The sequence below is a fragment of the Sorex araneus genome, chromosome X (assembly GCF_027595985.1).
Source record: "Sorex araneus isolate mSorAra2 chromosome X, mSorAra2.pri, whole genome shotgun sequence".
Taxonomy (NCBI): domain Eukaryota; kingdom Metazoa; phylum Chordata; class Mammalia; order Eulipotyphla; family Soricidae; genus Sorex; species Sorex araneus.
In genome coordinates this window covers 97,846,251-97,855,372 of record NC_073313.1, presented here as the reverse complement: position 1 = coordinate 97,855,372, position 9,122 = coordinate 97,846,251, and positions in this window count along the sequence as shown.

Below are 9,122 nucleotides of genomic sequence, written 5' to 3'. Positions count from 1 at the left end.
TTTACATAATGCAATAACAAAAGATCAGCAGTGAAATGATAAAATATTAAACATTCCTAAATAGATATTATCCAAAGAAGGCAAATAGGTGTCTCATAGCTTACAGCCAAGTGAAAACTTGAATTTTACTTAGTATGAGGGAAATACAAATCAAAATCTCAGTGAAACATTACCTAACACTGTGAGAGTAAACTATGTAAAAACAATAGGGAACAACCTGTGTTAAATGTGAATTGGAGGAAAAGGACATAGATATATGACTGGTAAGAATATAATTTGTCACAACTTTTATGGGAAATTATATAAATATTCCACAAGAAATTTAAATGGGAGATACTTTTTAACTCAGCTTAATTGACTCTTTGCTATGTATGAGTTACTTCCTTTTGGTAGTGTATAATCAGCAAATTAACTTAGCAATTTGACTCTTTGCTATGTATGAATTACTTCCTTTTGCTAGTGTATAAAAATACTAGTTTGAAATTATATTTTATGCATTTTCTTGGAGCAACATTGTTTACAGTCTTCAAAACATGGGACCAAATAAAATGTGTGATGATAGATAAGTGGATAAAGAAGACATGGTATATATTGTCAAAGGAATGCTACACAGCTATTAAAAGCTACGCGGCTATTAAAAAATTGAAGTAGTGCCCTCTGCTGCAAGATATATGGAACTTGGGTGATTTTGCTAAATGAATGGTTAGGAATTAAAGACAATTTCCAGATGGTTTGTTTCACATATGAAAAATATCCAAAACAAATGAATATGTGACAAAAAATTAACTTGACATGGTGACAGCTATGTAGTTGTCTGATACAAAGGGGAAGAGGGTATGTGGGGAATAAGACATTTTGATAGTTGAATAAATCTAGAATTTTGTGGCGGTTGTCTGTTGATTATGCACTTCTAGAGATGCAAAACTGTATTCCTGAAATTTTGTAGTACTCTAAGCAAATGTAAATTAAAAAGAATAAATTACACACAAAGTGCACCTTTCACTATGTTTCTATGGCATAGTAATGAAATCATAAGTCATACAGTCTGACTCAAGAACTACTCAGTTTTTCAGGAAGCTTTTCTCAGCCACTCTTGGTTTCTGATAAGTACTTTGATATTTGACAGCTGCAGTAATTTAGTTATGATAAAAGGGCTTCACGAGAGTAAAAGTAAGGGAATGCTTAAGATGTAGTGAATTCTGCATTTCACACAAAAGTGTGAACCACTGACCTAAAAACATACTGATTTAAACACCTCTAAAAGTTTGTTCATCAACTTAGGAAAAGTGTTTTAAGTGAAGCTTGAATGCAAATAACTATGTACCAGTCTCAATGACATATCTCACAAACTGATTATAACAACTTGCATTCTGCAAAAGTGTTTGTTATAGGGTATTTCTTTTCTAGATAGCCATTCATGTTGTTCCTATTATATTCTTGCCTAGTTCGTTCCTTGTGTCACAGTCATCATCATCCTAGGTTCCCTTTCAAAAAAATATAGTTCTGATTTTGGACTTGGCTATGTGTGGAAAAAAGTTGTGCTGTGCATTGGAATTGGCTGTATATTGAAGATTTCAGTGAGCTAACTTATTTTTGTGTGTTTGTGTTTTCACAACACCTCTCTCTTTTCATTGGTCACATCTGGCCCTGAGCTTGGAATTTTCACACTGGTACTCAGTGAACCGTTGTTGCAGGAAATCAAGCCAGAATTGACTGTATGTAAGGCAAACTTTTTAACACCTTATACTATTAATCTAGCCCTTCAAAATTTTAAGTGTATTAAACTCTCTTAGCACCCCCAAAATTTTAATTTGGGGCAATAAAATCAATGAAAAATGAGTCTTTACAAATTGGCAGCCTGTTCTAAAAGTTTCATTTGCTTTTTTGTTGCTTTCTGCATTCTGAATAACAGTTTTCTCCTATTCTAAAATATTTCCACCCACTATAGCCTATTAATTGTAGCCCTTGAGTAAAGAAGCTTTCAGAATCATCTGGTTATGACCTCATTCTGTGTATTTAAATCAATGCTCATTGGAGAATAATTACTGGGTTCAAAGAGAATTCTGTAATGCTTATGGGCTAACCAAGAGAACTTGATTTGAATATCATTTAGGTGTTCACAAATTTTCATTAGAGAGAGGCAGAAATAGAAAGAGAGAGAGAAAAGCAAAAATGCCATAGAGGCAGGCTGTGGGGGAAGGGTTGGGGAGGTGGGAAGGAGGGAAACAGGATATTGGTGGCAGGAAATTTTCACTGATGAAAGGATGGGTGTTAGGACATTGTCTGACTGGAATTCAATCATGGCCAACTTTGTGACTGCATATCTCATGCTGATTCAAAAAAAACTGTAATTTGGCCTCCAGCCCACATTCCTGATTGTCTATAACACATTATCCCCCAAAACTAAAGAATGATTTTAGATCATCCCATTACTTGAACCTTTGATCCAAGTTTTTCTTTATTTCCTCATAAAAATCACCTTAGCATCTGTTTTCCATTAATTTTCATCTTCTTATGATCATTAGATATGTTTTTTATAAAATGAGGTTGAAGAGAAAGAAAATTTCATTCAGTGTCATAATTTACATCTTCCTCTTATGAATTTTACTTTTGCCTGTTCTATGGGTATAGTTGAGTGGCACTAAGTTGCTGCTTGATGACATAAGAAAGTCCTGAAAGCAGTGTGCAAATGCTCCCTCCAAGTCAAAAATATTATTTTGGAAATTCATATTATCTTGAGAAAACTTCCTCTGCTCTTCAGTTTTCCCTTGCTTCTTGTCCTAAACAACATGGTGGGGTTTTTCTTTGGTTTCAGTTTCTGACTCAGTGCCACAGCCTGGCAGAAAACAGCCTCCTAGGCACAGCTCAGGGGACCTTTGATTTCCTAAACATATCACTGTTTTTTTCTTCCTTACCATTGTATCTTCCATGTAATTGCTCAAGCATCCTTCATCCCCTGACCATGATAAGTAGTTCAGGATAGAGTGGATGGTAAAAGAGGCAGTCCCTCAGAACCATATTCTTTCCAGTACCATCTGTTTGGATGCTTCCTCTTGGCCTTCATGAGCTGTCCCGTCATCCTCAATGGTTATGTCTTTGACTCTACACTGCACATGAGCGCTAAGTCTTCCTCTTGGGACTGTCTTTCCTTCACATCAGCTGCTTCTTATTGTACAAATGGAGCCGAGCCTATGTTGCTATCATCATACATATGGGGGAACTCAGAAACTTCTCCAATAGCTCTGTCTGAGAAAAAGGTTGCACAGGTATGGGTAAACAGAGACATCAACTTATTATTCATCTGGGTGAGGACTGCTACTAATAGGAGACTAGGATGAAGCAACTGTTGATGGGAAGCAGAGACCTTTGCTCAGGACTAAAAGTCCAGGTCGTCAGTCTCAAGGTAGGATAGGGCCATAGTGTCAAGCCAGAGGTTTCCCTGTCATCCTTAACTTGAGCTTGCATTCAAATCTGGTCAAAGTCAGGGTATATAATTCAGGTGGATTTGTCAGGCTCGGGAAAAGTCAACAGTCTTCCCTTGCTATTCCTCTTTTCCTGGTTATTCCAGTGTTTCTCGGATGTTCTATGTATAAATCCATTGCTGAGAAGTAATTGGTACACACTGTCAATGACTTCTACTCAGCGTACTGCTCAGTGAGCTCTTGTGAGGGTGAGCTCAACAGTTCTCACTTCATGAAGACTGAAGAAATGAAGTCTGGTTCAGCATGCCTTATCAAATGATTTAAGAAGGGATTACTTTACTAAACATTATAGTTATCAATTCCATTCAAATGGAGGTATATTTCCTTCTCCTATTGCAAACTTTTGACATTTTCTTGTTCAAAATTTTGGTCCCAGAGGGTAGAATGCATGATTTTTGTGAAAAATGCCAGAGATTATTAAATATTAGTTGAAATATTTTATATCAGGGAGGACTTTAGAAATTATAGAATCCAGTGGTTCTCCAGATTTGATTGTGCATAGGAATTATTTGGGGCCTTATAGGACACTAACTGGTTGGTACTATCCCAGACATTAGGATTCTAGGGTCTGCTGTGATCTGAAGTTTTCTTTATCCAAATAATTACCATGAAACAATGACACCCTATCTGGATACTACATTATGGGAATTGTGAGCTAATCAGGAAATGACTTCCTAATTTTGCAATTGGCTCCAATTTACGCAAAAGGTGACAAGTTCCAGAGTCTAATTTAACACTTTTTGTATTTTATTTTTTCTATATTTATCTCATTGTGTTCTTCAGTTTGTGGTATAGATCCCTCTCTTGCCTTCTCCATTGAGTTGTTTTGCTTATAGTTTTGCTTTTCCACCACCAATGGTCCCAGCATCTCTCCACCATCCCCACCCCGTCTCCTCTACCCCACCCCGCCTCTGTGTTAGAGCATTACATTTTGCTTTCTCTCTTCTTTTGATGTAATGGTTTGTTATAGAGGTGTTAAGTAGCCATCATGTTCAGTCTATAGTCTATTTTCAGCCCACATCTCCCATCCAGAGTGGGCCCTCCTCGCATCCTTTGCTTGGTGGTCCCATCTCAATCTCCTGGAGGAGCTGCTTTTGCCCCCAGCATGTGAGGCCAGCTTCCAAAATGTGGAGTAATTTTCCCAGTACTTATCTCTACTATTCTTGGGTGTTAGTTGAAGGATAACATTAGACTTGGCCTTTCAGCCTTGCCATAGGGATCTTAGTTTAGCTTAGAGCAATGTAATTTCTGTATGGACACAGGAAGACAGTTAATATTATGTTCTTATAATTAGGAAGTTGCTTGACTCTGAATAGTATTTACTCCTGGGCATCTGCTTTCTTGACTCAGTTGCCCTTAGTTCCTAGCACCCCAAAAGCAGGGTCCCGACAAAGGACAGAATGAACCCAGGGCAAGCTGTGAGCTACCCTGGCATCTAAATGGGCCATGCCACAGCACCACAATACTCAACTATAAGTTGAGAGAATGGTCATAAACAAATGCTGTCATGATCCAAAAGTAATGATGAGACTAGGACCCTGCTGCGGTTAGGAAGACTAACTGAACCTGAGGACTGTGGTCTGGGATATATAGTGAGATGTCCTCAGGAAGAACCAAACTTTAGGTTTGATATATCTCTTACTGTGCTCATACAGAATCACATTGCTAGAAGTATTAAAAGTAAATTTACTATAACTATTTAAACGGATTACTGGCTGAAGAAAGAAGAAAGTGACATACCCCAGGTAGGATCCCACCCTTAAGCAGATCTTCTAATAATCTGGAGTAATCTCCTTAGATGATATTTTGCCTTGAATTAATCTCCTGGAGGAGTGGTCTTAACCCTCTTTGTTGATTTGCTAATGTTCAACCCACCTTTTTGTCACTACCCTATGTGATTGCTATATAAACTAAGACTGTAAAAGCTGAGGGGGTCAGAGTCAAAAGTTGGAGTCAGAGTCAGAAGTTTGGATCAGAGTCAAAAGGAGGGGTAAGAGTCAGAACTACGGGTCAGAGTCAGAAGTCTGGTCAGGGTCAGAAGTACGGGTCAGCTTCTGGGAATATATCCTGAGGATGCAAAAGAGCACAGTAGAAATGACATCTGTACGTATATATTTATTGCAGCACTGTTCACAATAGCCAAAATATGGAAACAACCTGAGTGCCCTAAAACATATGAGTGGTTAAAGAAACTTTGGTACATCTACACAATGGAATACTATGCAGCTGTTAGGAGAGATAAACTCATGACATTATAAATGGATAAACATGGAGAGTATCATGCTAAGTGAAATGAGTCAGAAAGAGAGGGACAGATATAGAGGGACTGCACTCATTTGTGGAGTGTAGGGTAGCATCACATGAGGCTGACACCCAAGGACGGTAGATACGAGGGCCAGGGGGATTGCCCCATAGCTGGAAGACTGCTTCATGAGCAGAGGGGAGAAGGCAAATGGAATAGAGAATTTTCTCATCACTAAGAAAATAATGGCTGGAGGAACCAGTTGGGATGGGAGATGCTTGCCGAAAGTAGGTAATGGACTAAACATCTCAGTGTTTTTGTTGCAGGCTATAATGCCCAGAAGTAGAGAGAGAGTATGGGGAATATTGTTGTCAATGGATGTAGGGGGAGGGTGGTAAAAAGGGGATATACCCGGGATATTGGTGGTGGGGAATATGCGCTGGTGGAGTGATGGGTGTTTGATCATTGTGAGATTGTAACCCAATCATGAAAGCTTGTAACTATCTCACGGTGATTTAATAAAATTTAAATAATTAAAAAAAAAGAAGTGTGGGTCAGAGTCAGAATTGAGAGCCAGAAGTGCTCCAGAGAAAGAAGCAGAAGGGCTCCAGAGAGAGAAGCAGAAGGGCTCTGGAGAGAGAGATCGGAAGAAGAGAGATAGGAAGAGACCAAAGGAGAGACTACAGAGTCAGAGATAGAGAGACATACAGAAGAGAGCACAGCGGCACACACAGAAGGAGGCACAAAGGAGGAACTATCCTGATACGGTCCATACATAGCAGTTTGAGAACACCGAATTCGAGCAGCAAGAGAGAGAGCCACCCCGAGAGCCTGCGAAAACACACATCATCACACATCACCCTTCTGTGTGCACCTTTGCATTTTTTACAGTTAGTCTCCCTTTCTGTTACTTTATATTCCACAAATGAGTGGAATCTTTTTATGTCTGTCCCTCTCTTTCTGACTCATTTCACTGATATGATACTTTCCATGTTGATGCACCTATATGCAAATTTCATGACTTCATCTTTTCTAATAGCTGCATAGTATTCCATTGTGTAAATGTACCAAAGTTTCTTTAACCAGTCATCTGTTCTTGGGCACACATGTATTTTCCAGATTCTGGCTATTGTAAACAGTGCTGCAATGAACATATAGGTGCAGATGTCACTTTTACTATGCTCTTTTTTGCCTCTCCAAGATATATTCCCAGAAGTGATATTGCTGGTTCAAATGGGAGCTCAATTTCTAAATTTTTAGAGAGGCGTCCATACGGTTTTCCAAAAGGGCTGAACCAGTTGGCATTCCCACCAGCAGTGAAGAGGAGTCCCTTTCTTCCCACATCCAAGCCAACACCGGTTGCTTTTGTTCTTTTGGATGTGTGCCAGTCTCTGTGGTGTAAGATGGTATCTCATTGTTGTTTTGATCTGAATCTCCCTGATGATTAGTGATGAGGAGCATTTTTCATGTGTCTTTTGGCCATTTGATTTCTTCTTTGAGAAAGTTTCTGTTCATTTCATCACCCCATTTTCTAATGGGCTTGGATGTTTTCTTCTTGTGGAGTTCAACCAGTGCCTTATAAATCCTTTATATCAGCCCCTTATCAGATGGGTATTGGGTGAATATCCTTTCCCATTCTGTAGACTGTCTTCGTATTCTGGTCACTGTATCTTTTGAGGTGCAGAAGCTTCTCAGTTTAAGGTAGTCCCCTTTGTTTATCTCTATTTCCACTTGCTTGGTCAGTGGCAAGTCATCTTTGAAGATACCTATAGCTTCAATGTCATGGAGGGTTTTGCCGACTTTGTCTTCAATGTACCTGATGTATTCTGGTCTGATGTTGAGATCTTTAATCCATTTTGATGGATTTTTGTGCATGGTATTAGGGGTCTGAGCCCATTTTTTTGCATGTAGCTGTGCAGTGTCGCCAGCACCATTTATTAAAGAAGCTTTCCTTGCTCTACTTCACATTTCTTGCTCCCTTATCAAAGATTTGATGGTCATATATTTGAGGGTGTGTGTAAGAATATTCAACCCTGTTCCATTGGTCTACTGCTCTCACTTTGTTCCAGAACCATGCAGTTTTAATTATTACCATGTAGCACACATTTTTCTTGTTACATAATATAATTGACATATTATTTTATTTATTTGTGCATTATAGTCCAAATATTACACTTGAGAAGCACAAACTTACTACATTTAATCTTCTGTGTCAGAAGATCTCGTGCCACTATTATTGGTTTGTTATCTGATGCACATTCTGAAGGACTCTTATTATAATGTGTTTACCTCATTTCTCTGTCATAGTCCTTTATTTTCAGATTTCTATAGTGCAGATTTATTAAATATTTTGCACCTTCATACCAGCAGCTGTCCTTTTTACTGGTCTATCACCTCGGTAATAGCAGACTGTAAGTTATTACCAAGGTAATAGACCAGTAGTTTTCAGTCTTTCTACATCTGCAGACTTGTACCAGTCCATGGAACAGTTATCAAGACCACTGATCCAGTGCTTTAACAGTCTTTTAAAAGTTTTTCACTATTGTTTCATGTGGTATAAGGTGTCAAATCTTAACTACCTATGTCCATAATAATTCCTAGAATAGGCATTTAATATCTCCAACAGGAATATATTGGTGATCACAGTTCATCATCAATTCATAGAAATCTGCAGTTGGTCTTTCAGTGATTTGTTTACAGTTATTGTCAGTGCATGTACACAGAGATTTCTAGGCTTGTGGCTTGCAATCTAGGAGAAGAAAAAAGTATATCCATATGCCTCTGATGAATGTTCCTTCTGTCTTTACCTTTTAAGTGGTGTGATGAGCAGAATTATACTATACAACTATTATTTAATACAATATTAGGAACCATTTTTGGTTAAAATATGAGTTAAAATTTCAAGGTGAAATATGGGAACTCATGTGTTTCTGTGTTATTCTCATTTTTCATTTACCTCTGGTGTGTTAATATTTCTAAGTAGATTGATTTATCTTTTTCATGTAGAGATGTTTTATTTTCTCATATTCTGTAAGTTTATAAAATTCTTTCTCTGGTGATAATACTGTAAATATGTTTTATTTTCATTTTTGGTGTGAAATTTTATCGCTTTCCATTGTATTTATATTAAGACATACCATGATGTTCAAATGTAAGTTCATTTTGGAAGATTGGGGCAAGATATTGCTGTGCTCAGGGATCACTCCTGGTTGTGCTTGGACAACCATCTGTGGTGCTGAGGATCAAACAATAGTTAACGGTGTGCAAGAGAAGTACCTAACCTCAAAGTCTAAGTTGTTTTTATTTTTTACTTTTTTCTTTTTGGGCCATACCTGGTGATACTCAGGGTTTACTCCCGGCTCTGCACTCAAGAATCATTCCTGGTGGTGCTCTGGAGA